Source organism: Anolis carolinensis, chromosome 1 (assembly GCF_035594765.1).
Source record: "Anolis carolinensis isolate JA03-04 chromosome 1, rAnoCar3.1.pri, whole genome shotgun sequence".
Taxonomy (NCBI): Eukaryota; Metazoa; Chordata; class Lepidosauria; order Squamata; family Dactyloidae; genus Anolis; species Anolis carolinensis.
Window position 1 is genome coordinate 154,590,583 of NC_085841.1, and position 15,369 is coordinate 154,605,951.

The 15,369-nt window shown below is 37.7% G+C and overlaps 1 protein-coding gene across 1 annotated transcript in view; it reads left to right on the top strand.

The window, feature by feature from the left end:
* klhl29 (kelch like family member 29) overlaps window positions 1-15,369 on the top strand; it is a 543,161-nt gene that overhangs the window by 178,296 nt on the left and 349,496 nt on the right. The window lies entirely within an intron of this gene.

Sequence of the window (15,369 nt, forward strand, 5' to 3'; positions counted from 1 at the left end):
CAGAAAGCAAGAACTGGTTTTGCTTCTTCATTCAATTACATATAATCTCCCTCCCTCTTTCAATCTCTCTCTTACACATGTAAATATTTGTGTGTGTGTGTGTATGAGGTGTGAGCTTACACATAAAAATAGAGTTTGCTTTGCTATTGTTACTAGAATATTCCCTAAAGCAAAAAACGTTTTGCTTTAAATTTACATTCTGTTTATTCCCCCGCCTTCCCTGTATATGGTATTTCAAAGCCTAAAATATAATAGACTCCAAAAAGTTGGAGTATATGTGATCCAAGAAGGTAACCTTGATGAAGAAATCTAGATTTTGGCAATCTTTAAATCAAAGTACTGAATTTAGTTCAAACTAGTACTGGATTTGGCTGTTAAAATTATAGTTTATCTGTATTGTTAAACCCAAATTATTTAACAGCTGAAAGAGTAGCATTAGCTGATTATTGCCTACTGAACCAAATCCAAGGTTCCAGAATTCATGTTTATAACCCTAATGTATAGTTCAAATAGGAGCTCCTGATGCCGCAGTGGGTTAAACTCTTGTGCTGGCAGGACTGATGACTTGAAGGTTGGGTTGCTGGCCTGAAGGATGCCAGTTGGGATCCAACCCAGGGAGGGTGCAGATGAGCTCCCTATGTCAGCTCCAGCTCCATGTGGAGACATGAGAGAAGCCTCCTACATCAAAAATATCTGGGTGTCCCCTTGGCAACGTCCTTGCAGACAGCCAGTTCTCTCATACCAGAAGCGACTTGCAGTTTCTCAAGTCACTCCTGACACAGAAAGAAAGAAAAAAACAGTTCAAATCAGCATATGTGTGCATTATGATAATCAGAAGAGGCTATGACCCTCTGTGTTTTTCTTCTATAATTATTTTTGTTGTGTGCCTTCAAGCCATTTCCAACCTATGGCGACCCTATCATCAGGCTTTCATGGCAAGATTTGATCAGAAGAGGTTTGCCATTGCCTTCCTCTGAGGTCCCTTCCACACAGCTGAATAAAATCCTACATTATCTGCTTTGAACTGGAATATATCGCTGTGAGGACTCAGATAACCCAATTCAAAGCAGATATTGTGGGATTTTCTGCCTTGATATTCTGGGTTATTTGACTGTGCGGAAGGGCCCTGAGACTAAGGGAGAGTGACTTACCCAAATCACTTAGTGGGTTTTATGGCCAAGTGAGAATTCAAAGTACATTATTCCACAATGGAATATGATGCCCTGTCTGTGATTAGAAGGCACACCAGAGTGAGATTCTTTCTGGCACCAAATTAAAATGTATATTTGTCATCTTCCAATAATCTTTATTTTTTGCATGTATCAATATTTTTCTATATTGGTTCATTTTGTGTTGTTGGTTTTTTAAAAAATGTCATGTGTCTTAGCTTAAAGGCTCAGTTTTAAAATGTTAAACCCAACATGGTATTTGATTAAACTCCGCCAACCAGTTGGATGCTTGACCATTCCCCTCCTGGGTTTATTGAAGTACTGTCCAGCTGGGTCTGAGAGATTGTAAATTCCTCTTTAAGGCTGGGAATGGTATCAACATCTTTTTTAAAAAAATGGTGATCAAACTACTCTAATGAAACTTTGACAGGCTCTAGAAGTAGGAAAATAATTATGCTCTTTCTGGGCAAGTTTGTCATACCAAGTTGTTACTGATCAGCTCAAGGCTTGTCTGGATGAAACGGATTAATTGGATCTGTTTCAGTATGACTTCAGACTGTATGGCTCAGTGTGGCTTCAGACTAGTTTTTGAACTTAAAACTACCTTCGTTGTTTTCTGTGATTATGACCTATTCTGAGGAAGGATGACCTATACTTAGTGCAACTCTGTGGGTTTTCTTTGACCTCCCAATAGCTTTGATAGTTGCTGCCGATCAATACACTTTCCTCAGAAGCTCATCAAGCTCCAGTAATTACTAGTTTTAGGTGAATTTTGAAAGTATAGCTATTTTAACATCTGTTTCATGGATCATATAAATATTACATGTACGTTTCTGTGTTTATTTTGTTTTATTCTTCTCATACCCTGCTTTCAAATTTCAGTTCAAAACAATTTATAAATACTTGCAAATAAGTAGTAAATGTGTGTGTGCCTTTCAAGTTGCCTGTAGACCTATAGTGACACCATGAATTTCATAGGTCTTCTTATGTAAGGAATATTCAAAGGTGATTTTGACAACATTTCTCTGAAGCACTTTTTGAGATCTCTCATCCAAGTGCTGCCCAGGGTTGGCCCTGCTAAATTTCCAAGATGAGACAAAATCTGGTTCCTTTGAGGGTATTTAGGCTACAAGTGTAGATTTAAAAAAGGTTTACATAAAATTTGTTTTGATCATATCAGCATATCAGCATGAACCTCCCCAATCTCTTATGATTTCAGAAGCTAAGGAAAGTTTAGCCTGGTTGGTTCTTGAATGGAAGACCATTAAGCATACTAGGGATCTCCAGATAGAGCTAGGAATTAATCATTCCTGAAAACCCAGAGACTTGCTGTTGGCCAGAGCTATATTCTCATATATTCTCCTATATGCCTATGCATTAGTTCATTGAGTACAGAGTCAGAAACAGCAGCTAGTTAAAACCAGTGCTGGTGCATATGACCTCACATGCCAATCATTTCTCTGGAGCCGATCCACAAATAAAGCATTTTCTATAATAGCTAATCTGCCTTTGAAATGAAGGATCCTCATATGATGCTTTCCAAAAGTCACAAGGTATCACTTACAAAGGGAGAGAAGGCCTTTTCTGTGATACTGCCTCATTTGTGAAATGTTCTCTGCAAAGCACCTTGCTTACATTATGGACTTTTTTGGGGTAAAAACCCTTATGGTACATGGTCTTTGTCTGGTCTTGGAAGCTAAGATTGCCAATGAATATCATATTCTATAGACTTAATTTCAAAGGAAGGCAGTAGCAGAAATCACCTCTGAGTATTCCTCTCTTTGAGGAGAGAGCAGAAGGTGAGCTGGTTGTTCAGAGTATGGAAGAAATATGCTGAGATCCTCGAAGTACCACATGCCATCATTTCTGAGAACCTTTATTGTCTCTCCATTCAAAAAAAGCAAAAAAGAAGAAACTCGAAACTACAGACCAGTCAGCCTTACCTTAATACAAAGAAAAATAATAGAACTGATTGTACAAAAACAATCAAGTTTCTTGCTCTGTAGACAAGCCAATTCTCTCACACCAGAAGCGACTTGCAGTATGTTTTCAAGTCCCTTCTAGCACAAATTAAAAAATCAAGTTTCTTGATGACAATGCAGTGAGTAATAGGACCCAACGTGGGTTTGGCCTGGTGGTTACTAGTTTAGTAGATGGTGGGAATACTGTGAATGTCAATTATCTAGATTTCAGCTAAGCATTTGATAATGTCACACATGATATTTTGATTAATAAACTGACTAAATCTGGAATATTGGATACACCATCAAATGGATCGGTAATTGGTTGGAAAACCATGCTCGCAGTCGTTATCAGTGACTGTTTCAAATTGGAAGCTTTTTTAACATGTAATGCCACAGGGTTCATCATGGGACCAACACTCTTCAGTATTTTTATTGATTTTAATGATGTGTTAGTGGGAATCTTGTCACATTTGCAGATGATACAACACGGGGAGGAGTAGCTGACATATTGAAGATAGGAACATACTTCAAAAGGACCTTTATAAAGTAGAAAACTCAGCTGAAACTAATAAAATGAAATTAATTAGAGGCTAATAAAATGCTATATATAGGCCACAAAAATGAAATGAACACGTATAGGAAGGGGATTTTTGGCTCAGTGTGGTACTACATTAAAAAGGACTTTGGGATTATTGTTGATGATCATAAGTTGAATGGCAGGGTTTTGCTGCAGCAAAAAACAAAAACAAATCCTGTCTTAGCCTGTATTAAAGGAAGTTCAGCTTCCAACTCAAAGGGAGTATCAGTTCTCCTATATTCTGCACTGATCCAGTCTCATCTGTGCACAGTTGTATGCACACCTTTAAAAAAGGATATAGACAAGTTGGAAAGAGTTCAGAGAAGGGCAAAGAGGGTGATCAGTTGCATGGAGAATGAAACATAAAAAGAGAGTTTTAAGGAGTTGGGCATGTTCAGCTTGGTAAAGAGAAGATTGACATGATTGCACTCTTTATATACCTGAAGGCTTGTTCTTTGCTGCTTCTATACAACTCTACCTAATTTACCTTACAGGAGGGTAGATTTCAATTGAACATAGAAGGGAATTCCTGACAATAAAAGCAGTTAGGCAATCGAACCAATTGCCTTGAGATGTGGTAGGGTCTTCTTTTCTGGAAGTCTTCAAAAAGAGACTGGGTAGCTCCCTGTGAAGGGTCTTTTGAGATGTCAAACTGATTTTCATTGAGGACCACATCAGCCTTATGGTTGCCTTCAAAGAGCTGTTGAATCCATGGATGGAGAATCCATGGAAACACAGGACCAAATATATATATTTAAAATAGTGTTGATACTCTTTAGTTTTTACCCAATTTGGGTTCCTAGATGTTATTGAATGACAATTTTCATCACTTTTGATGAAATTGCAATCCAACAGCACTTGTGGCTCTGATGTTGAGGAACAGTTAAAGGACATTTTAAAGTCAGATATCATATTCACAAGCCTTGATCTAAATTCGGACCCCACTCTCCTGACTAAACAGAACAAACCGTAGCCTTCCAGATGTTACTGTTTCACAACTCCCATCAGCTGTAGTCATGCTGTCTAATCATGAGGAATGCTATCCTCATCATTAGATAGTCATTAGATAGCTGTAGTCATGTTATCTAATGAAGAGGAAGACAGGAGTTGTAGTCCAGCATCTCGAGGGACATATAAAATGACATGATGGGCCAGATTTGGCCCAAGGGCCTTGAATTTGACATGCTTTAGCTGGAGAACCTACATTGAGCAGGGATTGGACTCTATGGCCCATATTCTTTTCTAAATTATGATTGTATACAAACCTTGTAAAAAGGCAACTTTAGATACTTTTCAATGCTTTTAGATCTTTAGATTGTTTATTTTACTGCCAATATTGCTTCTTGTTTTTGTTTTTTATATACTGCTGCTAATATTACCTTGATTTCTCTGACTTCCTTTATTTCAGCTTTATTTCAGCTTTGCACACTCCCTAGAGAGCTTTAGTTATTGAGTTGTTTTAAAATGTAATAAAATAAATACAGAATAGATATAAAGGTTTCTTCTGCATGTTCCTCGTGGAAAACATACATCATAACCTTTTGGTCTGAAATCAGATTTTCCTATTAAAAAAAATTATACTCAGAGTAACACTTCATATGCAAAAGGATAAATCATTGTCTGTATGTGTATCAGAAAGATCATAATTAAAACCATATTCTAATCTGTTGAACATTACCTTCAAATGCTTTCTTGTAAATAAATAGAAAAAGATATACAGTATTTTGAATACAGTAAAATCCCTGGAAGAGATATGTCACATGAAATTGCAGATATGACCTAATGCTAACGTATTGTCTCACTTATGACCCCAGCATACATTGTAGGACCTAGAGATTTCTAAAGAGGTATCCTCTCTAGGAATTTCCTAGGACCTCCAAGTCAACACTATGATAATTTGTGGTGGAAGTAAACCATTGAATTGCTTGGAGGACCTAGCAAATTCCGAAAGAGACAATTTCCCCCTTGGGCACAGATAAGTGAACCATGGATATGGGTTGCACAGTTATGGGGGTTGTGCTGTATTGTTGGCTTTTCTTCAGAGCTGAGACCAATAGATAAAAAAGGAAACGGCTTTCTTCCAATACTAGGGCTCTCGTATTTGTAGAATTCTCTGACATGAGAGGCATGAACAGATCTTGTAGATTACAAAATGCATGAAAAAATGCTCACGGGACATTATCTGCACTTGCTCAGTTGCACTTCCATGCTCAGGGTCAGCATATCTGAAAATCAGATTCTGCGGAACAAGCCAAGTGAAGACTGCTGTTTTGCTGTAGACCTGCACAACCTCCAGCTGTTTCAGCCTCCAAATCCCAGGAGCCCTAGCCAACTTGGCCAATGGTCGGGAATTCTGGGAGCATCCTCGAAGCATCTGATTGATGCTTGTTAAACATGGTGTATGGACTAATCCAACTAACTGTGTGTCTGACAGACCTGTACATTGCAAAACTAGTTGCTGTTGTTGATGATGTAATGTGTGTGTTTAGGTTTTGATGGATACAAACAAGGAAATGAAAAAAAAAAACAGACAAGAGCCCATATCAGGTAATAATGTCACAGTATAGTGACAAACTCTAAACTAATGGGAGGAAGGTGGAGAGTTTGAATGGAGCTGACTAAATTGTTTACTGGGTGTGCAGTGGAATTATTGGACATAATATCAGGAGTGTGAATGGCTTAATAAATCAACCAATAATGTTTTATTTCAGTGTAATTTAGTAAACCAATAGATTTTTAGAGACTTCCTAGATACCATTTTTGGAATGGAGATGATGACATATGGACTGATTTGTTTCAACAGGACATTGTCAAGGTAGATTTACTGGCCCTGTGTGCAGTTCCTTTCATCTTGCATCCAGTCTAACATGATTATGACACATTGAAATCCCTAGCTTCTGTGTGCAACTCCTTCTCTTCAGAGGTCTTTGGAAATGCTAGACCAGAACTTGGAATGATGCCAGCAGAAACACAGAGACCAAAAGTTGTGCCAGATGATAAATAATTGGCAAGTGAATAAAATAAATGGAGAGACAACTTCCAACAGCCCTTCCATTTTTTTCCAGAAAATATGACATCTTTGTTCTGATTTGAGCTGTACCTTTATCAGCTGGGTTTTTCTTTCTCTCTGCCTCCAAATAGTCTTGAAGCTGTAAAGTTACAGGGGAAGCGTAAAGTCATCTCAGAAACTCTAGTTAAGCAGTTCATCTTGCTAATAAGGTAGGTCAGCAAGAAGCAATACCTTTGAATTAAAGTATGGCTCACAGAATCTGTTTGTTGTCTATCTGGGAGTGTTTCACAGTGCTTCGTTGATCTTTCACAGCCTGAAAATTTCTCAGTATTTGTGGTTCAGCTGCATTCTGTAATTTGGATTCCCCAGTTGATTTAAAAGTCAGACAGGTAAAGATGGTAAGGAACTGTGTTTGATAGAAACTGTTGCCATGATTAAGTGTAATCAGACACTATGAGACGAGGGCAACAAGAAAGGTTTGGGTGCTCCTGCCATATTAATGTACTGGGCCTTGATGAGGCTGTGTATCAGTATTTCTCCAGCTCTGCTCCTCCAGATGTTTTAGACTTCAGCACCCACAATTTCTAACAGCTGGCAAGCTGGTCCTTGGACAGCATCCTTTATTAACCCTGACTGTTGACTGTGTTGGATAAAGGCTGATGCAAGATAGTGTTCAACTGCACTTGAAGAATTGTAAAGTCACTTTGAATCTCCTGCAAAAGAGATTTATTTATTTCGTGTCAAAAGCATTGTACAACAAATACATTTCAAATAATGGAAATTAAAAAAAAAAGAAATCACAAGCAACTAAATAGTTTGGGACCAAAAGCGGGTAACAGCAACTGCATTGTCTGTAGCTTTAAACAACTCCTCCTCCGTACAAGAGGCAGGGCATTGTGGGCAAGCATACATATGCTGAGTTGTTTGTTCAGCTCCACAGTCACACAAGGTGGAGGATTCCTCCAGGTAGTGCCACCTTGCCAAGTTGTCTTTTGATCTGCCCACTCCGCTTCTGAGTCTGTTCAGGGACTTCCAAGTTGCCCATTCTTGGTTTGCCCCGGGAGGCAGACCCTCTTGGGGGGCCATCCAGTTAGAATTGCCAGGTTTAGCTGCCCAGAGGGACACCCTTGCTGCTGCTGGAGGAACATCAAGAGGAGTGGTGGTTCTCATGAAGCCCTTCCTTGATTTGAGTCTGGTGGGAGGAGGGTGATAGCCATACAGTGGGTGGTTTTCACAATGTTCGACCTTTTTTCTCTCACCGTTAGCAGCAACTTCCCGTCGCACGTCAGGAGGGGCAATGCCAGCTAACTTGTAGAGTTTATCAACAGGTGTAGGTTTAAGGCATCCCGTGATGATTATGCATGTTTCATTCAGTGCTATGTCCACCTGCTTTGCATGGGCAGACTTGTGCCAAACAGGACAGGCATACTCTGCAGTTGAGAAAGACAAGGCCAGGGCTGATGTTCTTATTACTTGTGGGTCTGCTCCCCATGCGCTGCCAGTCAGTTTCCGCAGGATGTTATTGCGTGCAGCTACTTTGTGCTTGGTGTTCATGCAGTGTTTCCTATATGTTAGTGTTCGGTCTAAGGTGACACCAAGGTATTTAGGATGGAAACAGTGTTCGAGCTCTTGGCCTTCCCAAGTAACTTTCAGTTTCCTGTTGGCTTCGCGGTTACGTAGGTGGAAAGCACACACTTGTGTCTTGGCAGGGTTAGGCTTCAGGTGGTTCTCTTTGTAGTAGCTGGAGAGATCTTTCAAGGCATTGGTGAGTTGCTTTTCAACTGTTTCAAAATCTTTTGCTTGTGTTGTAAGGCCAAGGTCATCAGCATATATAAAGCTCTTTGTGAGTGGTGGTAGTGGCTGATCGTTCGTGAAGATATTAAATAAGGTTGGTGCAAGAACGCTGCCTTGGGGTAAACCATTCTTTTGCCTCCTCCATTTGCTTTTCTGGCCCTGAAACTCCACATAGAAGCTGCGGTTTTCTAAGAGGGTCTGGACAGTTTTTGTAAAGTCAAAGTCCCGGGTGATATGGTAGACTTTATGCAGCATTTATTATTATTATTATTATTATTATTATTATTATTATTATTATTATTATTATTATTATTTTATTTTATTATTATTATTATTATTATTATTATTATTATTATATTTATTTATACCCTGCTTTATCTCTTTTGCATCCCCAAAAGCATTGGATGCAAAAGAGATAAAGCAGGGTATAAATAAATAAATATAATAATAATAATAATAATAATAATAATAATAATAATAATAATAAATGTGTTTATATTTAGGGTTTAATACAAACCTGTGAAGGAAGGGCACATTAATTTATTATGGGGAAAGTAATAATGTTGGTTTATACATAGGTGATGAGATGAGAAGGTCTTTTACAGAAAGAAAAGGAAGGGATATAGTAACTGGGCTTTCCCCCAGTGTGCCAAAAGACTATAGAAGAGCTGATTGACAGCCTGTGTGGTTTAGAGAAGTGCTACTCAAAATTGTGGTCTATAGAAAAGAGACAGAAAGAAAGGGGGGGGGGAACAGTTGTAGTCAACGAGCACGGGTATGGTACTGGATCCTGACATACTGAAGAAATATTGAGACCACTAGTCTCCCACATTGGACACCATAAGAAGAACTTGTAAGAAGCAATGTTGTTACATGTGGTTTAAAGAAATCTTTCCTTTTATCTGTGGGGAATTATCTAGTCTTCAGCTTTAATTGATGCTTTGGGTTCTAATACTATGGGAAGAGGAAAGAACTATTTGTATATTCACTTTCTATACACTGTCATTTTAAAAATCTGCACAATGCCCATCTAAACTAAAAGGTCCAGATACTATGAGGATGATATTTCGTTTTTGTTGTTGTTTTTGGTAGGCAGATACACACATGTCCTATTCATCTTGACTGCTCATTTCTCCAACCTTTCCAGCTTTACAATATCTTTTCTGAATTCATCTTGCACATATATTATTACAAACCTGGCAATGTTACTCAAAAGTTTGTCTAACCAAATTCTTATTGCTGCTGTGTTTGTTGTTTTCTTGATAATTGGTGGGATAGTATATGCCACTTCTATGTAGGGTTTAATTTCATTTATTAAGAAGTTTTGTTAGGATTAATTTATTAAGTATTGTATTTACTCATATCTAATTCTCACCTTTTTTGAATAAATTACCTTCCCAAAATTAGGATGCACATTAGATTTGCATCATATGGTAAATACTTTTTGGGGTTTCAACATTTTGAAAATTGAGGTGCGCATTAGATTCGATGGCAGATCAGACTCGAGTAAATATGGTAGTTATCTTCAGAATGAGTATTTGTTGATCAATGTGTATTAATTTGTTAGGCATTTAGAAAGAATGCTTTATGAAGATTTCAGTTATAAAACTCTTTATGATGTATTAATCAGTTTATGTTCCTATTTTGCTATTTTATGTTTCAAGAAGTCATCGGTATCCAAGATTGGCCATGTATGTCTGTCTGAGTAAAAACTTCTGACCCAGTTTTCTCAGCGTATCATAAGGACCAGGGAGCAGACAACCCTCCTGTTGCAACAGGTCCATTGGCTGCCAGTCTGTTTCTGGGCACAATCAGATGAATTCCATTGGTTTTTCATAACTTCACAACAAAACTACGTAGTCATACTGAAAACAGATCAGTAGCATATTCATAAATATATATTTAAACTCAGGTGGAACCTGGAATTTGCTTCCAAAGAACTTTTGTTCTGCATATGATGTAGCTGCTTTCTTATATCGCATCCATTACAGTCTTTTCCCCAGTCCTACCACCTCCCCATTCCCACCTGTGTACCACCACCTCTGACTTCTGACACAGTGCCATGTGGAACTAGTATCTAATAAAACTCCTATTCTTATCATTACATTATCAGTATAGAAGAATATAAGATGAATTCTAAAATGTTTTTGCTATTATTTTCTTTTTTAAAAGAAATGAGTCTCATGTTTTAGTAAGCCATGATTTTTTTTCTCTCTACAGACTTTCCCTACACTATATTTTCCTTTCTGTTCTTTGTGGTCCTATCAGGATGTCCCTGATAGAAAAATCCTATTTATGTTTACTTAGAAAGTAATGTTGATGTGTTTAGAGAGAGTTTATTCCCTCCACAGTAATGCAAATCAGGATGGTAGGCTAAATATTCGAACACCTCATTCACATGTTGGTCTTGAGTTTATTATTGCAATTATACAATAAAATAGGTTGAGCTATTTGAGAACATTATAATTGTACTCGTGCTATCATTTTCATTTGTCCAATTCTTGAAATGCTCCACTGGCACAAGCCCCATTAACATTAATAGAGCTTAGAATTGTGCTGCAGCCAAAGAGTCCTGCTATTAGTTCATTAAAAATGTTCCAGTAAAAAAGCAGAAAAAAGTAAAGTAATGAAGTATAAGGAATGTTTGGATTAACCCAGGGAAATAGTTCTGCATTTTTGCAAAGAACATTCTAAGTACTAATAATGAGAGGTGCACACAAAAATACATTTCTTTGCTCATATAGATTACAAAAATACTCATATAGATTTCCAAACAGAAACTACCAACTGGGGAGCAGCAGAACTGATTTTGATCTGGTTCAGCAGAAAGTCCTGTATTTGGCAGTCTGCTCCTTAAAAGGCCCCTTGTTAAAACTGAATATTTTCTTAGTTTAAATAAAATCTATAACTCAGTGCATATAGCGGCACTTGACACTTCACAATGTGCCTTTTCAAGATATTAACAAGAAAAAAAGTACACTTTCTTATTTTTAATGTGCCACTGCAGTCCTAGAATAAAAGTATTCCTGGGTATCTGTAAATATTTGTACATTTGGCACAAATATAATATCTTGGTTTTTAACATTACCTATTTTAAGTTGCATTGGGATTCTCTGCTAAAATTACATCCACTCATCTTCTTAGCATCTCTCTGAAATGATGCTTGCTGGTGTATGAAGATGTTTTTCACAGTTATCAGATGCTGTTCTTGGCATTATATCTGATTATGGGCTGCTCTCTCCTCCCCCTTTTGTGGAAATCTTATTCCATCTGCTAAACAAATAAATAGGGCTTCTCATAACATCTGCTTTGATAACTTTCAGAGTAATGTAAGTGCTTATCTTCAATGTACAGGCCTATTATTGTGTCCTTCCTTCTCTTTAAAAAAATGAAGTAGCTATTTCTGTAAAAACAGTTTTAGGGCAATTTGCGTGTCAAATGTCTGTTTCATTTGTAAACAGTAATCTGAAATGTATTTTTAAAAGGATAAATAATTAAAGGAGCGACACTTGATTTTGGAGTAACTGAAAGGAGTTGAATCTCTGTTAGGCTGAGAAATACGACTGCTCAATTCTAGATTGTCTAAAAGACTGTTTTCCCCTTGCATTTATAACTCCAAAGAAAGACTTAAGAAGTTCAGAAATAAAGTATGTGAAGCCATACATCTATATGAAAATGATGAAGCAATAGTACCGCTGCAACTGAGTGAACTCTGGGATGGTATGGTTGGAGTAAGATGACTGTGATAAATGTGCTCAGCAATATATTAAATGCTAATGTTACTTCATATTTTCCATGCAGTGCAATTCCAAAATCCTGTGATACTGCTTTCAACTGTGTGTGTGTTCAGTGTTGCACAAGCTATTCTGTTGTCATAAAGCAGAACAAACTTGTTAGAAGTGAGTATAAAAAAAGAGAACAACAGCAGCCCTGGTCTGGAATTTATGGTCAGGTCACATTCATGGTAAAGGCATGTCAACGTGATCAGATTTTAGGAAAACACATCTTTTTCCTTTATGTGTATACTGCCATGGTGTGGATGATGGTGTCTATGGTCCCTTCTACACTGGCCGTATATCCCAGGATCTGATCCAAGATTATCTGCTTGTGTCAGATTATCTGGAAGTGTAGACTCGTATAATCAGTTCAAAGCAGATAATCTGGGATCAGACTCTGGAATATAGGACATTGTAGAAGGAGACGCAATCAGTGAAGTAATGACTCCACTCTGGGTTTTAGTATAAAGACGCCATCCTAGCTGCAGGAATCCACAGTGGGTTCAGCACCTTGAATAGCTCTGCTAAATTTCAGGTTAAAACCTAGAGCGCATTCACTGGCCTACTGACATGGAAGTCCAGCCACTGCTGACTTGCTTCACTCTTACATTCACTATGTAGGTGGTTGCTCCTTGGAGGAGGAGTGAAGAGAGGGATTCAGCTAGTTCTTTAAAAAAAAAAAAAAGGAAAGGTCTGAATGGTTGCTAATTTGTTGTTACTGAGGACAGTTCTGCATTTTTTTCTTCTGAAAAGTTACAAAAGGGAGGGGACATGATAGCCATTTTAAAATATTAGAATAGATGCTAGACATTAGCAGCTGTTTGACGGTGGGATATGCTGCCTGGGAGTATGATGGAGTTCTTTGAACATTTTTACACAAAGCCTGGATAGCCTTCTGGATGGAATGCTTTGCATGGCAGGAGGTTGGACTCGTAACCTTGTGCTGGTATACCTATTCAGAAACAAGACACCATGTTATCAAAATGAGAAATGCCCTGTTTCCGTCCTATAGATTCCTCATTGACCAGTCCCTGCGAGACTGTGCCCCTTGAATCATTTGTTGAAATGAGGCAACATGGTGCACTGGTTTGAATGTGGGACTAGTGTCCCACAACACCAGGGTTCAAATCCCTATTCAGCAAAGGAGAGCCAGAGGGTGGCCCAGGGGAAGTCTCACTCTCAGTCTCAAAGGAATGCAATAGGAAATGGTGTCAAGAAAATCCTTGGATAGTGTCGGCATGTGTCAGAGTTGGCATGAAGGCACAAGGACAATAACAACATTATTTCACTGAATCAATTGCTTACACTGATAGGGACTAACAGTATGATTTTGTTCATAAAATCAATGACTTATGCAAAAAGAAAAGATGCCTGGTAGCCAATGCCATCTGCCATACTCCTGAGAAAATGGGGCGCACGTTGGAATAGGGTACGGGAGCCTTCTGCATGATGGATAAGGAGGGTGTGTTTGAGATATTGCTCCAAAGATTTCTACAATATCTCAAACACACCCTCCTTATACTCTAAGCTGGTGTTCCATTAGCAGTTATTCTATTTTATTCTTTCCATTATTAAAAAAAGTTTTCAAATATAATAATACAAATGCTTTGGTTTCAGTTGAATTTGAATATCCTGTTTAACCTCTGCGTATGAGCTCAGAATCAAATTGAATTTTGTTTCAAAAGAAATCAGAAACTCACGCTAGATAACTACGACACAGCATTATTTTATTTTGAATAAAACAAATTCACAATGAGTGGAGATGGGGGAGAGGTAGGGAAGATTTGAGAGACCACTGATTTTCCAGGGGGGGAAAAGCTGAATTTTAGGAATTTTGATGGGAAAACCATTACCTTTCAAACATTGGGATTCTATTTGAAATTCTATTTGCTCAAAATGTTCTAATATATGGTTACCTTTAGGAGAAGAAGGAGAAAAAGAAGCCACCTTCATTGACCTTTTAGATAAAGAGTCAATTACCTTTAAAATTCCCTTAGCCTAAAATTCTCTCGGGAAACAAATTTTCTGAAAAAAATAAGTGTGCTTGCAAGCCCATTGTTGAAGGAACTTCAACAGAACCTTGGATAAGCGAATATCTTGTATAATAAGGAGAGATTAAGGAAAAGCCTATTAAACATCAAATTAGGTTATGATTTTACAAATTAAGCACCAAGACATCATGTTATACAACAGAAAAAGTAGTCCAATACGCAGTAATGTTATGTTGTAATTACTGTATTTACAAATTTAGCACCAAAATATCATGATATATTGAAAACATTGACTACAAAAATGCCTTGGATAATCCAGAACCTTGGATAAGCAAGTCTTGGATAAGTGAGACTCTACTGTAATGAAAAAAATCTTCACTTATGTTTTATACATGGCTCTCTATTTTGCAAATATTTTCCTTCACTACTAATCGGGAAACTAAAATACAGCCCAATGATTTCTAAAAATTGCAGGTGTCATTTTATTGTTGGCAGAAACTAAACTGTAAAAAGGTCTTCAAAATATTTCTGTCATACAATTTATTATTATTTAAAGATAATAGATTATGTGTAATGGTTAAATCAATAATATTTGTTAGCCATTTGTGCTCTGCTCTTTTTATCTTGTCCATGAGTAAAGCAAATTAACTCCCATAGAATGACAAACCCTTTGCACCATTTCTGGAGTTTACTACTTTCCCCAAACTCCATGTGATTTTTAATTATTTTTTGGAAAGATCTCAAGGAAGTATTTTTTGGAAGCTGTTGGAAAAATATTCCTGCTGTCAGAAGCTAATCCCCCATTGAGAGTTCAAGTGGCAGGCTACTTTAGACCTCTAGTTTCATTGTCTGTAAACAGTCATCTGTATCTCACTGGACAGTTTGGGGAACCATCTTGGAGGACTAGAGGTCATTTTCTCCATCTTAAACCCATCCTCCTTCCTTCCTTCCTTCCTTCCTTCCTTCCTTCCTTCCTTCCTTCCTTCCTTCCTTCCTTCCTTCCTTCCTTCTAGATTTTTCATTAGGTCTTCTTGAAACGCAGTCTCAATCCAACTACAGATTGGAATTATTCTTTTACAATATCAGAA